This window comes from Camelus bactrianus, chromosome 8, assembly GCF_048773025.1.
Source record: "Camelus bactrianus isolate YW-2024 breed Bactrian camel chromosome 8, ASM4877302v1, whole genome shotgun sequence".
NCBI lineage: Eukaryota > Metazoa > Chordata > Mammalia > Artiodactyla > Camelidae > Camelus > Camelus bactrianus.
In genome coordinates, this window is record NC_133546.1 from 91,074,129 (window position 1) to 91,093,439 (window position 19,311).

Genomic DNA, 19,311 nt, shown 5'->3' on the forward strand with positions numbered 1-19,311 from the left:
GGACAGGGGAGGTAATTAGCGGACTTCCCCCTTCCAGGGAACACATGTAACACCCGGCAGCTGCGTGGAGGGCGGCCCCAAACCTCCCCCACCCACTCGACCTCGTTCCGGAATTCTGAGTGTGGGGAGGTCCATACTGTTTCTGCAGCGCCTAGGATCTCCTAGGAGCCATTCGCGTGTCTTCCCCGAGTGTCTCCTTGTTCGGGCTTCCGGGGAAATGCAGGGGTTCGGCTGGAAATGCAGGTAGCATGTAGTGCCTCCCCCTGGATAGGGGAGGTAATTAGCGGACTTCCCCCTGCCAGGGAACACCTGTGACACCAGGCAGCTGCGTGGTGGGCCGCCCCAAACCTCCCCTAACCACTCGGCCTTGTTCCGGAATTTTGAGTGTAGAGAAGTTCCGTCCTCTGAGGCACCTGGGATCTCCTAGGAGCCCTCCGCCTGTCTTCAACGATTGTATCCTAGTGCAGGGTGCCGGGAAAATGCGGGGGTTGGGCTGGAAATGCACGTAGCATCTAGGGACTCCCCCTGGACAGGAGAGGTAAAAGGGGAATTCCCCCTGCCATGGAACACCTGTGACACCAGGCAGCTGCGTGTAGGGCGGCCCCAATCCTCCCCCACCCACTCTGCCTCGTTCCGGATTTCTGAGTTTGGGGAGGTTCAGTCTTCTTTCTGCAGCACCTGGGATTTCCTAGGAGCCCTTCTCGTGTCTTCCCCGTGTATCCTTGTTCGGGGAGTCGGGTACAGGCGGGGGTTTGGCTGGAAATGCCGGTAGCATATAGTGTATCCCCCTGGAGAGGGGAGGTATTTAGCCGACTTACCCCTTCCAGGGAACACCTGTGACACCAGGCAGCTGCGTGGAGGGTCGTCCCAAACCTCCCACACCCACTCGGCCGTGTTTCGGAATTCTTAGTTTGGGGAGGTTCCATAATGTGTCTGCAGCGCCTGGGATCACCTAGGAGCCCTCCGCGTGTATTCCCCTATTGTCTACTTGTGGGGGCTGCAGGGAAAGCCTGGTGTTGTCCTGGAATTGCAGGTAGCATCTAGGGACTCCACCACGACAGGAGAGGTAAAAGCGGAATTCTCCCTGACATGGAACACCTGTGACAAGAGGCTGCTGCGTGGATGGCGGCCCCAAATCTCCCACACCCACTCGGCCTTGTTTTGGAATTCTGAGTGTGGGGAGGTTCCGTCCTCTGTCTGCAGCACCTGGGATCTACTAGGAGCCATCCGCTTGTCTTCCCCGTGTGTCTCCTTGTGCGGACTTCCGGGTAAATGCGGGGGTTGGGCTGGAAATGCAGGTAGCATGTAGTGCCTCCCCCTGAACAGGGGAGGTAATTAGCGGACTTCCCCATGCCAGGGAACACCAGTGACATCAGGCAGCTGTGTGGAGGGCGGCCCAAATTCTCCCCAACCCACTGTGCCGTGTTCCAGAATTCTGAGTGTGGGGAGGTTCCGTCCTCTGTCTGCAGCGCCTGGGATCTCATAGGAGCCCTCCGCGTGTCTTCCCCGAGTGTCTCCTATTGCGGGGTGCCCGGGAAATATGGCGGTTGTCCTGGAAATGCAGGTAGCATGTAGTTACTCCCCCTGGACAGGGGAGGTAATTAGCGGACTTCCCCCTGCCAGGGAACACCTGTGACAACAGGCAGCTGCGTGGAGGGTGGCCCCATACCTCCCCCACCCACTCGGACGCGTTACAGAATTCTGAGACTGGGGAGGTTCCGTATTCTCTCTGCAGCGCCTGGGATCACCTAGGAGCCCTCCGCGTGTATTCCCAGAGTGTTTCCTATTGCGGGCTACAGGGAAATCCTGGTGTTGTGCTGGAATTGCAGGTAGCATCTAGGGAATCCCCCTGGACAGGAGAGGTAAATGCGGAATTCCCTCTGACATGGAACACCTGTGACAAAAGGCAGATGCGTGGAGGGCGGCCCCAAACCTCCCCCAAACACTCGGCCGCGTTCCGTTATTCTGAGGGTGTGGAAGTTCCGTACTCTGCAGCTCCTGGGATCTCCTAGGAGCACTCCGCATGTGTTCCCTGAGTGTCTCCTCTTGCTAGATGCCAGGGAACGGCGGGGGTAGGGCTGGAAATGCAGGTAGCGTGTAGTGCCTCCCCCTGAATAGGGAAGGATTTTGGCGGAATTCCCCCTGCCAGGGAACACCTGTGACACCAGGCACCTGCGTGGAGAGCGGCCCCAAACCTCTCCCACCCACTCGGCCGCGTTCCGGAATTCTGATGTTGGGGAGATTCCGTATTCTGTCTGCACCGCCTGGGATCTCCTAGGAGCCCTCCGCGTGTCTTCCCCGAGTGTCTCCTAGTGCGCGCTGCAGGTGAAAGGCGAGTTTTGGGCTGGAAATGCAGGTAGCATCTAGTGCCTCCACCTCACAGGGGAGATAATTAGAGGAATTCCCCTGCCAGGGAACACATGTGATAACAGGCAGCTTCGTGGGGGAGCCCCCAAACCTCCCCCACAACCTCCGCCGTGTTCCAGACTTCTGAGTGTGTGGAGGTTCGGTCTTCTCTCTGCAGCGCGTGGGATCACTTAGGAGCCCTCCGCGTGTCTTCCCCGAGGGTCTCCTAATGCTGGATGCCGGGGAAAGTCGGGGATTGTGCTGGAAAAGCAGGTAGCATGTAGTGCATCCCCCTGGACAGGGGAGGTAATTAGCGGAATTCCCCCTGCCAGTGAACACCTGTGACACCAGGCAGCTGCGTGGAGTGCGGGCCCAAACCTTTCCCACCCACTCGGCCGCGTTGCGGAATTCTGAATGTGGGGAGGTTCCGTCCTCTGTCTGCATTTCCTGGGATCTCCAAGGACCCCCCCGCGTTTCTTCCTCAGTGTATCCTTTTGCGGTGTGCCGGGGAACTGAGGGGGTTGGGCTGGAAATAAATGTAGCATCTAGTGTGTCCCCCTGGACAGGGGAGGAAATTAGCGGACTTCCCCCTGCCATGGAACAACTGTGACACGAGGCAGTTGCGTGGAGGTCGGCCCCAAATCTCACCCACCCACTCGGCCGCGTTCCAGAATTCTGAGTGTGGGAAGGTTCCGTCCTCTGCAACGCCTGGGATCTCCTAGGGGCAATCCGCGTGACTTCCCCTAGTGTCTCCTAGTGCCGGATGCCGGGGAAAGGGGGGGATGGGCTGGAAATGCAGGTAGCATCTAGTGCCTCCCCCTGGACAGGGTAGGTAGTTAGAGGACTTCCCCCAGCCAGGGATCACATGTGACACCAGACAGTTGCGTGGAGGGCGGCACCAAACCTCCCCCACCAACTCGGCCGCGTTTCGGAATTCTGAGGTTGGTGAGGTTCCTTCTTCTTTCTGCAGCGCCTGAGATCTCCTAGGAGCCATCCGCGTGTCTTCACCGAGTGTATCCTTGGGCGACGTGCTGGGGAAAGTCAGGGGTTGTGCTGAAATGCAGGTAGCATCTAGTGCCTTCCCCTGGAGAAGTGAGGTAATTAGTGGAATTCCCCCTGCCAGGGAACACTTGTGACCCCAGGTAGCTTCGTGGAGGGATTCCCCAAACCTCCCCCACAAACTCGGCCGCGTTCCGGACTTCTGAGTGTGGGGAGGTTCGGTCTTCTCTCTGCAGAGCTTGGGATCTCCTAGGAGCCCTCCGCGTGTCTTCCCCGAGTGTATCCTTGTGCGTGATGCCGCAGAAATTCGGGAGTTGGGCTGGAAATATAGGTAGAATCTAGTGCCTCCCTCTGGACAGTGTTGTAATTAGCGGACTTCCCCTGCCAGGGAACACCTGTGACACCAGGAAACTGCGTGTAGTGCGTCCCCAAACCTCCCCAACCACTCTGCCGTGTTCCACAATTCTGAGTGTGGGGAGGTTCAGTCCTTTGTCTGCATCACCTGGGATCTCCTAGGAGCCCTCCGCTTGTCTTCCCCGAGTGTCCCCTAGTGCGGGCTGCCAGGGAGAGTTGGGGATTGGGCTGGAAATGCAGGTAGCATGTAGTGCCTCCCCCTAGACAGGGGAGGTAATTATCGGACTTCCCCCTGCCAGGGAACACCTGTGACTCTAGGCAGTTTCGTGGAAGGCGGCCCCAAAACTCCCCCACACAATCGGCCTTGTTCCGTGATTCTAAGTGTGGGGATGTTCCGTAATCTGCCTGCAGAGCCTGGGAACTCCTAGGATCAAACCGCGTATCTTCCCCGAGTGTCTCCTAGTGCGGGATGCCGGGGAAAGGTGGGGGTTGGGCTGGAAATGCAGGTAGCATCTAGTGCCTCCCCCTGGACAGGGGAGGTAATTAGCGGTGTTCCCCCTGCCAGGGAACTCCTGTGACCCCAGGCATCTTCGTGGAGGTCGGCCCGATACCTCCCCCACCAACTCGGCTGCGTTCCGGACTTCTGAGTGTGGGGAGGTTCGGTCTTCTCCTTGCAGCGCCTGGGATCTCCTAGGAGCCTTCCGCGTGTCTTACCCTAGTGTCTCCTGGTGTGAGCTGCTGGGGAAAGGCAGGGGTTTGGCTGGAAATGCAGGTAGCATCTAGTGCCTCCCCTGGAAAGGAGAGGTAATTCCCGTGTTTCCCTCTACCATGGAACACCTGTGACCTCAGGCAGCTCCGTGGAGTGCAGCCCGATACCTCCCCAACCCAATCGGCCGTGTCCTGTAATTTGAGTGTGTGGAGGTTCGGTCTTTTGTCTGCAGCGCCTGGGATCTCCTTGGAGACCGCCGCCTGTCTTCCCCGAGTTTCTCCTAGTGCGGGCTGCCGGGGAAATGCGGGGGTTGTAATTGCTACTTTTTTGTTTTTAGTTGAAATGCGGGGGTTGGGATTACCATAGTTTTATCCACCATAAAAGGCATAATGGCGCTTAAAAAATTTTCTCATTTTTTGAAAGTTTTTCGTAACTCCAGTTTCGAAAATGAGGCAGTTTTCACCCAAATATGCTCTTGCAGATAGTTCTACACAATAGATATTTAATTTACAAAGATTCTCCCACCGTCAAATTCTGTGTTCCGAGAAAGCTGCATGCATAACAGTTTCGACAAATATTCACTACAGAATTTTTTAGCATGTGGATAACTGAACTTTCAAACACCATACAATTCATATTGACATTTAGAAGCATTTTCTCAAAATTCGAATTTATTCCTAATGCCAGTTTGGAAAATGAGGCAGATTCACAGAAAAATGCTTTTGGAGCAAGTTCTACCAAGTGGACATGTAATTTAAATGCTTTCACTCACCGTGACATTGCATGTTCCGAACACGCTACATGCATCACTGATTCGACAAACATTTTTATTGAGTGGTGAACATGTGTATTACCAAACTTTCACCCACCATACAATGTGTATTTACACATAAAAACATTTATTTTTATTTAGTAAATTTCTCCTTATGTCAGTTTCTAAAATCATGCAGTTTGCTCAGAAAAATCCTCTTGGAGCGAGTACTACCCAATAGACATGTAATTTACATTTTCCCCTCACTGTGACATTCCATGTTCTGAACATGCTACATACATCACAGATTCAGAAAGCATTCATTACTGTGTTAAGAGCATGTGCATTACAAACTTTCATCCACCACACAAGACATATTAGCACCTAGAAACATTAACTCTGAGTTCGCAGCAATTTCTTAATAGCAGTTTTGAAAATTAGGTATTTTTCTAAGGAAAAAACTGTTGGAGCGATTTCTACCCACTAGGCATGTAATTTACACTGATTCCATTGCTGTGAAATTACGTCTTTCGAACACGCTACATGCATAACGGATTCGACATATATTCACTACAAATGTGTTTGCATGTGGATTACCGAACTTTCAGCATAATAAAAGGCATATTGATACTTAGAAGCATTTTCTCTGATTTCACAGAGTGTTCCAAACGCCAGTTTTGAAAATGCAGCAGATTTCACAGCAAAAAGCTCTTGGAGCGAGTTTTACCCAAGAGATTGGAATTTACAAAGATTCGCTCACCGTGAAATTCCATTTTCTGAACACGCTACATGCATCTCGGATTCCACAAATATTCACTACAGAGTTGTTAGCATGTGGATTACAATAGTTTTATCCACCATACAAGCCATAATGGCGCTTACAAGCATTTTCTCATTTTTTGAAAGTTTTTCCTAACGCCAGTTTCGAAAATGAGGCAGTTTTAACCGAAAAATGCTCCTGGAGAGTGTTCTACACAATAGACATTTAATTTAAATAGGTTCGCTCACCGTCAAATTCTGTGTTTCGAGAAACCTGCATGCATAACAGTTTCGACAAATATTCACTACAGAATTTTTTAGCATGTGGATTACTGTACTTTCATCCACCATTCAATTCATATAGACACTTAGAATCTTTTTCTCAGATTTCGAAGTGATTTTCTAATGCCAGTTTTGAAAATGAGGCAGATTTCGCAGATAAATGCTTTTAGAGCGAGTTCTACCTAATATATGTGTAATTTGCAAGGTTTCTATTACCGTGATAGTCTGTGTTCCGAATATGTTACATGGATCACGGATTCGACAAACATATATTAATGAGTTGGGAACGTGTGGATTACCGAACATTCATCCAACAAACACGGCATATTTACACCTAGAAATTTTTGTCAGTGTTTGCAGATTTGTCCGAATGCCACTTGCAAAAAACAGGCAGTTTTCACAGAAAAATTCTCTTCGAGCGTGTTCTATCAGACAGACATGAAATTTACAATGTTTCACTTACCATGACATTCCTTGTTCAGAACACTCTACATGCATACTGGATTTATAAAACATTCATTACTGATTCGAGAGCATGTGGATTTCCGAAATTTAATCCACCATACAAGGCATATTTACACCTAGAAATATTTACTCTGCTTTCACAGCTTTTTCCTAACTTCAGGTTTTAAAATCATGAAGTTTTCTCAGGAAAAAACCTCTTCAAGCGAGTTCTATCCAGAGGAATTGTAATTTAAGCAGTTTCCCTGAAAGTGACTTTCCGTTTTCTGAACATGCTATGTGCATCACGGATTTGACAAACGTTAATTATTCAGTTGTGTGCATGTAGTTTACAGAATTTTCATCCACCATATAAGGCATATATACACCTAGAAATATTTATTCTGATTTCACTTTTTCCTACTGTCTGTTTTGAAAATCATGATGTTTTTGCAGAAGTAATCTCTGCAAGCGAGTTCGACCCAATAGAATTGTAATTTCAATAGTTTCCCACAAAGTGACTTTCCATGGTCCAAATATGATAAATTCATCACGGATTTGACAAACATTCATTACTCAGTTGTGTGCATGAAGATTACAGAATTTTCATCCACCATATAAGGCATATATAAAGCTAGAAAACATTATTCTGAGTTCACAGCTTTTTCCTAATGGCAGTTTAGAAAATCAGGCAACTATAGCAGGATTAATCTCTTGTAGCATGTTCTACACGTTGGATATATAATTTACATAGTGTCCCTCGCCGTGAATTTCCGTGCTTTTAACTTGCTTCTTGCACCGCAGGTTCGACAAATACTCACTGCTGAGTTGTTAGCATGTGGATTACTGAACTTTCATCTACCATAAAATGTATATATACAGCTAGAAATATGTACAAATTATATGCAGATTTTTCCTAACTTCAGTTTCAGAAATCAGGCAGTTTTCAAAGAAATATACTCTTGGAAATTATTCCACCCAATAGTCATGTAATTTACATAGATTCGCTCATCGTCAAATTCTGTGTTCTGAAAAAACTGCATGCATCACGGTTTCGAAAATATTCACTACAGATTTGTTAGCATGTGTATTTCTGAACTTTCATCACCATACAAGTCATATTGACACTTAGAAGCATTTTCTCAAAATTCGGATTTTTTCCTAATGCCAGTTTGGTAAATGAGGCAGATTTCACAGAAAAATGCTCTTGGAGCAACTTCTACCAAGTGGACATGTAATTTAAAAGCTTTCACTCACCGCGACATTGCATGTTCTGAACACGCTACATGCATCACTGATTCGACAAACATTCTTTTTTGAGTGGTGAACATGTGTATTACCGAACTTTCACCCACCATCCAATGTGTATTTACACATAGAAACATTTATTTTTATTTAGTAGATTTCTCCTTACGTCAGTTTCTAAATCATGCAGTTTTCGCAGAAAAATACTCTTGGAGCGAGTACTACACAATAGACATGTAATTTACATTTTTCCCCTCACTGTGACATTCCATGTTCTGAACATGATACATGCATCACAGATTAAGAAAATATTCATTACTGTGTTACGTGCATGTGCATTACAAACTTTCATCCACCACACAAGACATATTAGCACCTAGAAACATTAACTCTGAGTTCGCAGCAATTTCCTAATAGCAGTTTTGAAAATTAGGCATTTTTCTAAGGAAAAAACTGTTGGAGTGATTTCTACCCACTAGGCATGTAATTTACACAGATTCAACTGCTGTGAAATTACGTCTTTCGAACACACTACATGCATAACGGATTTGACAAATATTCACTAGAAATGTGTTTGCATGTGGATTACCGAACTTTCAACACAATAAAAGGCATAGTGACACTTTGAAGCATTTTCTCTGATTTCACAGAGTTTTCCAATCGCCAGATTCCAAAATGCAGCAGATTTCACAGCAAAAAGCTCTTGGAGCGGGTTCTACCCAAGAGACTTGTAATTTACATAGATTAAATCACCGTGAAACTCCGGGTTCTGAACACAATACATGCATCTCTGATTCCACAAATATTCACTACAGAGTTATTAGCATATGGTTTACCGTACCTTCATCCACCATAAAAGGCATATTGACACTTACAAGCATTTTCTCATTTTTTGAAAGTTTTACCTAAAGCCAGTTTCGAAAATGAGGCAGTTTTCACAGAAAAATATTCTTGGAGAGAGTTCTACACAATAGATATGTAATTTACGTAGATTCGCTCACCGTCAAAATCTGTGTTCTGACAAAGATGCATGCATCAAGGTTTCGACAAGAATTCACTACAGATTTGTTAGCATGTGGTTTTCTGATCTTTCACCCACATAAAAGTCATATTGACACTTAGAAGCATTTTCTCAGATTTCGAATATATTTCCTACTGCCAGTTTTGAAAGTGAGGCAGATTTTGCAGAAAAATGCTTTTGGGGCGAGTTCTACCCAATGGACATGAAATTTAAATGCTTCCACTCATCGAGAAATTCCGTGTTCCAAACATGCTACGTGCATCACGGATTCGACAAACACTCTTTAATGAGTTGTGAACATTAGTATTACCGAATTTTCATCCACCAAACAAAGCATATTTACACGTAGAAAGACTTTTTCAGATTTAGTAGATATCTCCTAATGTCAGTTTCTAAAATCATGCAGTTTAAGCAAAAAAATTCTCTTGGAGCGAGTTCTACTCAATAGACGTGTAATTTATATTTTTTCACTCAGTATGACATTCCGTGTTCTGAACAAGCAACATGCATCACTGATTCGAAAAATATTCTTTAATGAGTTGTGAGCATGAGGATTACCAAACTGTCATCTGCCATAAAAGGCATATTTACACCTAGAAACCATTACTCTGAGTTCGCAGTGTTTTCAAAATGTCAGTTTTGAATGTGAGGTAGTTTTTGCAGAAAAATGCTCTTGGAGTGAGTTCTACACAATAGACATGTAATTTACATAGATTGGCTCACCGTGAAATTCCGTGTCCCGAGAAAGCTGCATGCATCAAAGAATCGACACAAATTCACTACAGATTTGTTAGCATGTGGATTACTGATCTTTCATCCACCATTAAACCCATATTGCACTTAGAAACATTTTCTCAGATTTCGAACTCTTCTCCTTATGCCAGTTTTTAAAATGAGGCAGATTTCACAGAAAAATACTTTTGGAGTTATTTCTACCCAATAAATACTTACTTTACAAAGTTTCTTTCACCATGATATTCTGTGTTCTGAATATGATACGTGCATCACGGATTCGAGGAACATTTTTTAATGAGTTGTGAACATGTGGATTACCAAACTTTCATCCACCAAACACGGCATAATTACACCTAGAAATGTTTCCCCTCGTTTGCAGATTTGTCCTAATGCCCGTTGCAAAAAAAAGGCAGATTTCACAGGAAAAATCCCTTCGATCGTGTTCTATCCAATAGACATGAAATTTACAATGTTTCACTTACCATGACATTCCTTGTTCATAACACGCTACATGCATATTGGATTTAGAAATCATTCATTACTGAGTTGTGAGCATGTGGATTTCTGAACTTTCAACCACCATAAAAGGTATATTTTCACCTAGATATATTGACTATACTTTCACAGCTTTTTCCTAATTTCAGTTTCAAAAATCATGAAGTTTTCGCAGAAAAAACTCTTCATGCGAGTTCTACCCAGTAGAATTGTAATTTAAATAGTTTCCAACAAAGTGACATTCCATTTTCTGAACAAGCTACATGCATCACGGATTTGTCAAACATTAATTACTCAGTTGTGTGCATGTGGATTACAGAACTTTCATCCACCATACAAGGCATAAATACACCTAGAAATATTTACTCTGATTTCACAGATTTTTCCTAACGTCAGTCTCGAAAATCATAAAATTTTCCCAGAAAAAATCTCTGCATGTGAGTTCTACCCACTAGAATTGCAATTTCAATTGTTTCCCACAAAGTGACTTTCCGTGGTCTGAACACGCTGCATTCATCACGGATTTGACAAACATTCATTAGTCAGTTGTGTGCCTGTGAATTACAGAACTTTCATCCACCATATAATGCATATATACACCTTGAAAATATTATTCTGATTTTGCAGCTTTTTCCTAACTGCAGTTTAGAATATCAGGCAACTTTGGCAGGATAATTCTTTTGTAGAGTGTTCTACACAATAGACATGTAATTTAAATTGTTCTCCTCGCCGTGACATACCATGCTACGAAAATGCTACATGCACCGCAGTTCGACAATATTAAGTGTTGAGTTGTTAGCATGTGGATTAATGTACTTTCATCTACCATACCATGTATATATACAGCTAGAAGCATGTACTCAGTATTTGCAGATATTTCTTAATGCCAGTTTCGAAAATACGACAATTTTCACAGAAAAATCCTCTTGGAGTGAGTTCTATCCAATACATTTGTAATTTACATAGTTTCAGTTACCATGACATTCCGTGTTCCGAATACATTACATGCATCACAGATTCTACAACATTCTTTATTGAGTGTAAGCATGTGCATTACAAACTTTCATCCACCAAACAAGACATATTTGCACGTAGAAACATTAACTCTGAGTTTGCAGCAATTTCCTAATAGCAGTTTTGAAAATTAGGCATTTTCCTAAGGAAAAAACTTTTGGAGCGATTTCTACCCACTAAGCATGTAATTTACATAGATTCCATTGCTGTGTAATTACGTCTTTCGAACACGCTACCTGTATAACGGATTCGACATATATTCACTACAAATGTGTTTGCATGTGGATTACCGAACTTTCAGCATAATAAAAGGCATATTGATACTTAGAAGCATTTTCTCTGATTTCACAGAGTGTTCCAAACGCCAGTTTTGAAAATGCGGCAGATTTCGCAGCAAAAAGCTCTTGGAGTGATTTCTACCCAAGAGATTGGAATTTACAAAGATTCGCTCACCGTGAAATTCCGTGTTCTGAACACGCTACATGCATCTCGGATTCCACAAATATTCACTACAGAGTTGTTAGCATGTGGATTACAGTAGTTTTATCCACCATACAAGCCATAATGGCGCTTACAAGCATTTTCTCATTTTTTGAAAGTTTTTCCTAACGCCAGTTTCGAAAATGAGGCAGTTTTAACCGAAAAATGCTCCTGGAGAGTGTTCTACACAATAGACATTTAATTTAAATAGGTTCGCTCACCGTCAAATTCTGTGTTTCGAGAAACCTGCATGCATAACAGTTTCGACAAATATTCACTACAGAATTTTTTAGCATGTGGATTACTGTACTTTCATCCACCATACAATTCATATAGACACTTAGAATCTTTTTCTCAGATTTCGAAGTGATTTTCTAATGCCAGTTTTGAAAATGAGGCAGATTTCGCAGATAAATGCTTTTAGAGCGAGTTCTACCTAATATATGTGTAATTTGCAAGGTTTCTATTACTGTGATAGTCTGTGTTCCGAATATGTTACATGGATCACGGATTCGACAAACATATATTAATGAGTTGGGAACGTGTGGATTACCGAACATTCATCCAACAAACACGGCATATTTACACCTAGAAATTTTTGTCAGTGTTTGCAGATTTGTCCGAATGCCACTTGCAAAAAACAGGCAGTTTTCACAGAAAAATTCTCTTCGAGCGTGTTCTATCAGACAGACATGAAATTTACAATGTTTCACTTACCATGACATTCCTTGTTCAGAACACTCTACATGCATACTGGATTTATAAAACATTCATTACTGATTCGAGAGCATGTGGATTTCCGAAATTTAACCCACCATACAAGGCATATTTACACCTAGAAATATTTACTCTGCTTTCACAGCTTTTTCCTAACTTCAGGTTTTAAAATCATGAAGTTTTCTCAGGAAAAAACCTCTTCAAGCGAGTTCTATCCAGAGGAATTGTAATTTAAGCAGTTTCCCTGAAAGTGACTTTCCGTTTTCTGAACATGCTACGTGCATCACGGATTTGACAAACGTTAATTATTCAGTTGTGTGCATGTAGTTTACAGAATTTTCATCCACCATATAAGGCATATATACACCTAGAAATATTTATTCTGATTTCACTTTTTCCTACTGTCTGTTTTGAAAATCATGATGTTTTTGCAGAAGTAATCTCTGCAAGCGAGTTCGACCCAATAGAATTGTAATTTCAATAGTTTCCCACAAAGTGACTTTCCATGGTCCAAATATGATAAATTCATCACGGATTTGACAAACATTCATTACTCAGTTGTGTGCATGAAGATTACAGAATTTTCATCCACCATATAAGGCATATATAAAGCTAGAAAACATTATTCTGAGTTCACAGCTTTTTCCTAATGGCAGTTTAGAAAATCAGGCAACTATAGCAGGATTAATCTCTTGTAGCATGTTCTACACGTTGGATATATAATTTACATAGAGTCCCTCGCCGTGAATTTCCGTGCTTTAAACTTGCTTCTTGCACCGCAGGTTCGACAAATACTCACTGCTGAGTTGTTAGCATGTGGATTACTGAACTTTCATCTACCATAAAATGTATATATACAGCTAGAAACATGTACAAACTATATGCAGATTTTTCCTAACTTCAGTTTCAGAAATCAGGCAGTTTTCAAAGAAATATACTCTTGGAACTTATTCCACCCAATAGTCATGTAATTTACATAGATTCGCTCATCGTCAAATTCTGTGTTCTGAAAAAACTGCATGCATCACGGTTTCGAAAATATTCACTACAGATTTGTTAGCATGTGTATTTCTGAACTTTCATCACCATACAAGTCATATTGACACTTAGAAGCATTTTCTCAAAATTCGGATTTTTTCCTAATGCCAGTTTGGTAAATGAGGCAGATTTCACAGAAAAATGCTCTTGGAGCAACTTCTACCAAGTGGACATGTAATTTAAATGCTTTCAATCACCGCGACTTTGCATGTTCTGAACACGCTACATGCATCACTGATATGACAAACATCATTTATTGAGTGGTGAACATGTGTATTACCGAACTTTCACCCACCATACAATGTGTATTTACACATAGAAACATTTATTTTTATTTACTAGAATTCTCCTTCCGTCAGTTTCTAAATCATGCAGTTTTCGTAGAAAAATCCTCTTGGAGCGAGTAGTACCCAATAGACATGTAATTTACATTTTTCCCCTCACTGTGACATTCCATGTTCTGAACATACTACATGCATCACAGATTCAGAAAGCATTAATTACTGTGTTACGAGCATGTGCATTACAAACTTTCATCCATCACACAAGACATATTAGCACCTAGAAATATTAAATCTGTGTTCGCAGCAATTTCCTAATAGCAGTTTTAAAAATTATGCATTTTTCTAAGGAAAAAACTGTTGGAGCGATTTCTACCCACTAGGCATGTAATTTACATAGATTCCACTGCTGTGAAATTACTTCTTTTGAACACGCTACATGCAAAACGGATTTGACAAATATTCACTACAAATGTGTTTGCATGTGGATTACCGAACTTTCAACACAATAAAAGCATAGTGACACTTAGAAGCATTTTCTATGATTTCACAGAGATTTCCAATCGCCAGATTCCAAAATGCAGCAGATTTCACAGCAAAAATCTCTTGGAGCAAGTTCTACCCAAGAGACATGTAATTTACATAGATTCACTCAATGTGAAACTCCGTGTTCTGAACACGCTACATGCATCTCAGATTCCACAAATATTCACTACAGAGTTATTAGCATATGTTTTATCGTACTTTCATCCACCATAGAAGGCATACTGACACTTACAAGCATTTTCTCATTTTTTGAAAGTTTTACCTAAAGCCAGTTTCAAAAATGAGGCAGTTTTCACAGAAAAATATACTTGGAGAGAGTTCTACATAATAGACATGTAATTTACATAGATTCACTCACCATCAAAATCTGTGTTCTGACAAATTTGCATGCATCAAGTTTTCGACAAGTATTCACTACAGATTTGTTAGCATGTGCATTTCTGATCTTTCATCCACATACAAGTCATATTGACACTTAGAAGCATTTTCTCAGATTTTGAATATATTTCCTACTGCCAGGTTTGAAAGTGAGGCAGATTTTGCAGAAAAATACTTTTGGAGCGAGTTCTACCCAATGGACATGAAATTTAAATGCTTCCGCTCATCGAGAAATTCCGTGTTCCAAACATGCTATGTGCATCTCGGATTCGACAAACACTGTTTAATGAGTTGTGAACATTAGTATTACCGAATTTTCATCCACCAAACAAGGCATATATACACGTAGAAAGACGTTTTCAAATTTAGTAGATATCTCCTAATGTCAGTTTCTAAAATGATGCAGTTTATGCAAAAAAATTCTCTTGGAGCGAGTTCTACTCAATAGACATGTAATTTACATTTTTTCCCTCACAATGATATTCCGTGATATGAACACACAACATGCATCACTGATTCGAAAAATAATCTTTAAGGAGTTGTGTGCATGAGGATTATCAAACTTTCATCTGCCATAAAAGGCATATTTACACCTAGAAACCAATACTCTGAGTTCGCAGTGTTTTCCAAATGTCAGTTTTGAAAGTGAGGTAGTTTATGCAGAAAATTGCTCTTGGAGTGAGTTCTAAACAATAGACATGTAATTTACATAGATTGGCTCACCGTGAAATTCCGTGTCCCGAGAAAGCTGCATGCATCACAGAATCGACACAAATTCACTACAGATTTGTTAGCATGTGGATTACTGATCTTTCATCCACCATTAAAGTCATATTGCACTTAGAAATATTTTCTCAGATTTCGAAATCTTTTCCTTATGCCAGTTTTGAAAATGAGGCAGATTTCACAGAAAAATACTTTTGGAGTGAGTTCTAGCCAATAAATATGTAATTTACAAAGTTTCTTTCACCATGATATTCTATGTTCTGAATATGATACCTGCATCAAGGATTCAACAAACATTTTTTAATGAGTGGAGAACATGTGGATTACCAAACTGTCATCCACCAAACATGGCATATTTACACCTAGAAATGTTTCTCCTCGTTTGCAGATTTGTCCTAATGCCCGTTGCAAATAACAGGCAGATTTCACATGAAAATTCTCTTCGATCGTGTTTTATCCAATAGACATGAAATTTACAATGTTTCACTTACCATGACATTCCGTGTTCATAACACGCTACATGCATATTGGATTTAGAAATCATTCATGACTGAGTTGTGAGCATGTGGATTTCTGAACTTTCAACCACCATACAAGGTATATTTACACCTGGAAATATTGACTCTGCTTTCACAGCTTTTTCCTAACTTCAGTTTCAAAAATCATGAAGTTTTCGCAGAAAAAACCTCTTCATGCGAGTTCTACTCAGTAGAATTGCAATTTAAATAGTTTCCCTCAAAGTGACTTTCCATTTTCTGAACATGCTAAATGCATCACGGATTTGACAAACATTCATTACTCAGTTGTGTGCATGTGGATTACGGAACTTTCATCCACCATACAAGGCATATATACACCTAGAAATATTTACTCTGATTTCACAGATATTTCCTAACGTCAGTCTCGAAAATCGGAAAGATTCCCCAGAAAAAATCTCTGCATGTGAGTTCTACCCATTAGAATTGCAATTTCAATTGTTTCAAACAAAGTGACTTTCCGTGGTCCGAACACACTGCATTCATCACGGATTTGACAAACATTCATTAGTCAGTTGTGTGCCTGTGATTTACGGAATTTTCATCCAACATATAATGCATATATACACCTTGAAAATATTATTCTGATTTTGAAGCTTTTTCCTAACTGCAGTTTAGAATATCAGGCAACTTTTGTAGGATAATTCTCTTGTAGAGTGTTCTACGCAATAGACATGTAATTTACATAGATCCCCTCGCCGTGACATAACGTGCTCCGAACATGCTACATGCACTGCAGTTCGACAAATATTAACTGCTGAGTTGTTAGCATGTGGATTAACGTACTTTCATCTACCATACAATGTATATATACAGCTAGAAGCATGTACTCAGTATTTGCAGATATTTCTTAATGTCAGTTTCGAAAATAAGACAGTTTTCACAGAAAAATTCTCTTGGAGTGAGTTCTATCCAATAGACTTGTAATTTACATAGTTTCAGTTACCAAGATATTCCGAGTTCCGAATACATTACATGCATCACAGATTCTACAACATTCTTTATTGAGTGTAAGCATGTGCATTACAAACTTTCATCCACCACACAAGACATATTAGCACCTAGAAACTTTAACTCTGAGTTCGCAGCAATTTTCTAATAGCAGTTTTGAAAATTAGGCATTTTTCTAAGGAAAAAACTGTTGCAGCGATTTCTACCCACTAGGCATGTAATTTACATAGATTCCATTGCTGTGAAATTACGTTTTTCGAAAACGCTACATGCATAATTGATTTGACAAATATTCACTACAAATGTGTTTGCATGTGGATTACCGAACTTTCAACACAATAAAGGGCATAGTGACACTTAGAAGCATTTTCTCGGATTTCACAGAATTTTCCAAACGCCGGTTTTGAAAATGCAGCAGATTTTCAGCAAAAAATTTTTGGAGCGGGTTCTAACCTAAAGACTTGTAATTTACATAGATTCTCTCACCGTGAAATTTCGTGTTCTGAACACACTACATGCATCTCGGATTCCACAAATATTCACTACAGAGTTGTTAGAATGTGGATTACCATAGTTTTATACACCATACAAGGCATAATGGTGCTTACAAGCATTTTCTCTTTTTTTGAAATTTTTCCTAATGCCAGTTTCGAAAATGAGGCAGGTTTCACCGAAAAATTCTCTTGGTGATTGTTCTACACAATAGACCTTTAATTTACATAGGTTCGCTCACCGACAAATTCTGTGTTCCGAGAAAGCTGCATGCATAACAGTTTCGACAAATATTCACTACAGAATTTTTAGCATGTGGATTACTGAACTTTCATCCACCATATAATTCATATTGACACTTAGAAGCATTTTCTCAGGTTTCGATGTGTTTTTTCAAATGCCAGTTTTGAAAATGAGGCAGATTTCGCAGATAAATGCTTTTGGAGCGAGTTCTACCTAATACATGTGTAATTTGCAAGGTTCCTATTACCGTGATAGTCTGTTTTCCGAACACGTTACATGGATCACGGATTCGACAAACATTTCTTAATGAGTTGGGAACATGTTGATTACCGAACATTCATCCAACAAACACGGCATATTTACACCTAGAAATTTTTCTCTGTTTTTGCAGATTTGTCCGAATGCCAGTTGCAAAAAACAGGCAGTTTCCACAGAAAAATACACTTTGAGCGTGTTCTATCAGACAGACGTGTAATTTACAATGTTTCACTTACCATGACATTCCTTGTTCAGAACACGCTAAATGAATACTGAATTTATAAAACATTCATTACTGATTCGAGAGCATGTGGGTTTCCGAAATTTAATCCACCATACAAGGCAGATTTACACCTAGAAATATTTACTCTGCTTTCACAGCTTTTTCCTAAATTCAGGTTTTAAAATCATGAAGTTTTCTCAGGAAAAATCCTCTTCAAGTGAGTCCTATCCAGAGGAATTTTAATTTAAGCAGTTACCCTCAAAGTGACTTTCCGTTTTCTGAACATGCTACATGCATCACGGATTAGACAGACTTTAATTACTCAGCTGTGTGCATGTGGATTACAGATCTTTCATCCACCATATAAGGCATATATACACCTAGAAATATTTACTCTGGTTTCACTACTTTTTCCTACCGTCTGATTTGAAAATCATGATGTTTTTCAGAAGTAATCTCTGCAAGCGAATTCGACCCAGTAGAATTGTAATTTCAATAGTTTCCCACAATGTGACTTTCCATGGTCCAAACATGATAAATTCTTCACGGATTTGACAAACATTCGTTACTCAGTTGTGTGCATGTAGATTACAGAATATTCATCCTCCATGTAAGGCATATATAAACCTAGAATACATTATTCTGAGTTCGCAGCTTTTTCCTAATGGCAGTTTAGAAAATCAGGCATCTATAGCAGGATAAATCTCTTGTAGCATGTTCTACACGTTGGACATATAATTTACATAGAGTCCCTCGCCATGAATTTCCGAGATTCAAACTTGTTTCTTTCACCGCAGGTTCGAAAAATATTCACTGCTGAGTTGTTAGCATGTGGATTACTGAACTTTCATCTACCATAAAATGTATATATACAGCTAGAAACATGTACAAACTATATGCAGATTTTTCCTAACTTCAGTTTCAGAAATCAGGCAGTTTTCAAAGAAATATACTCTTGGAAATTATTCCACCCAATAGTCATGTAATTTACATAGATTCGCTCATCATCAAATTCTGTGTTCTGAAAAAACTGCATGCATCACGGTTTTGAAAAATATTCACTACAGATTTGTTAGCATGTGTATTTCTGAACTTTCATCACCATAAAAGTCATATTGACACTTAGAAGCATTTTCTCAAATTTCGAATTTTTCCTAATGCCAGTTTGGAAATTGAGGCAGATTTCACAGAAAAATGCTTTTGGAGCAAGTTCTAACAAGTGGATATGTAATTTAAATGCTTTCACTCACCGTGACATTGCATGTTCCGAACATGCTACATGCATCACTGA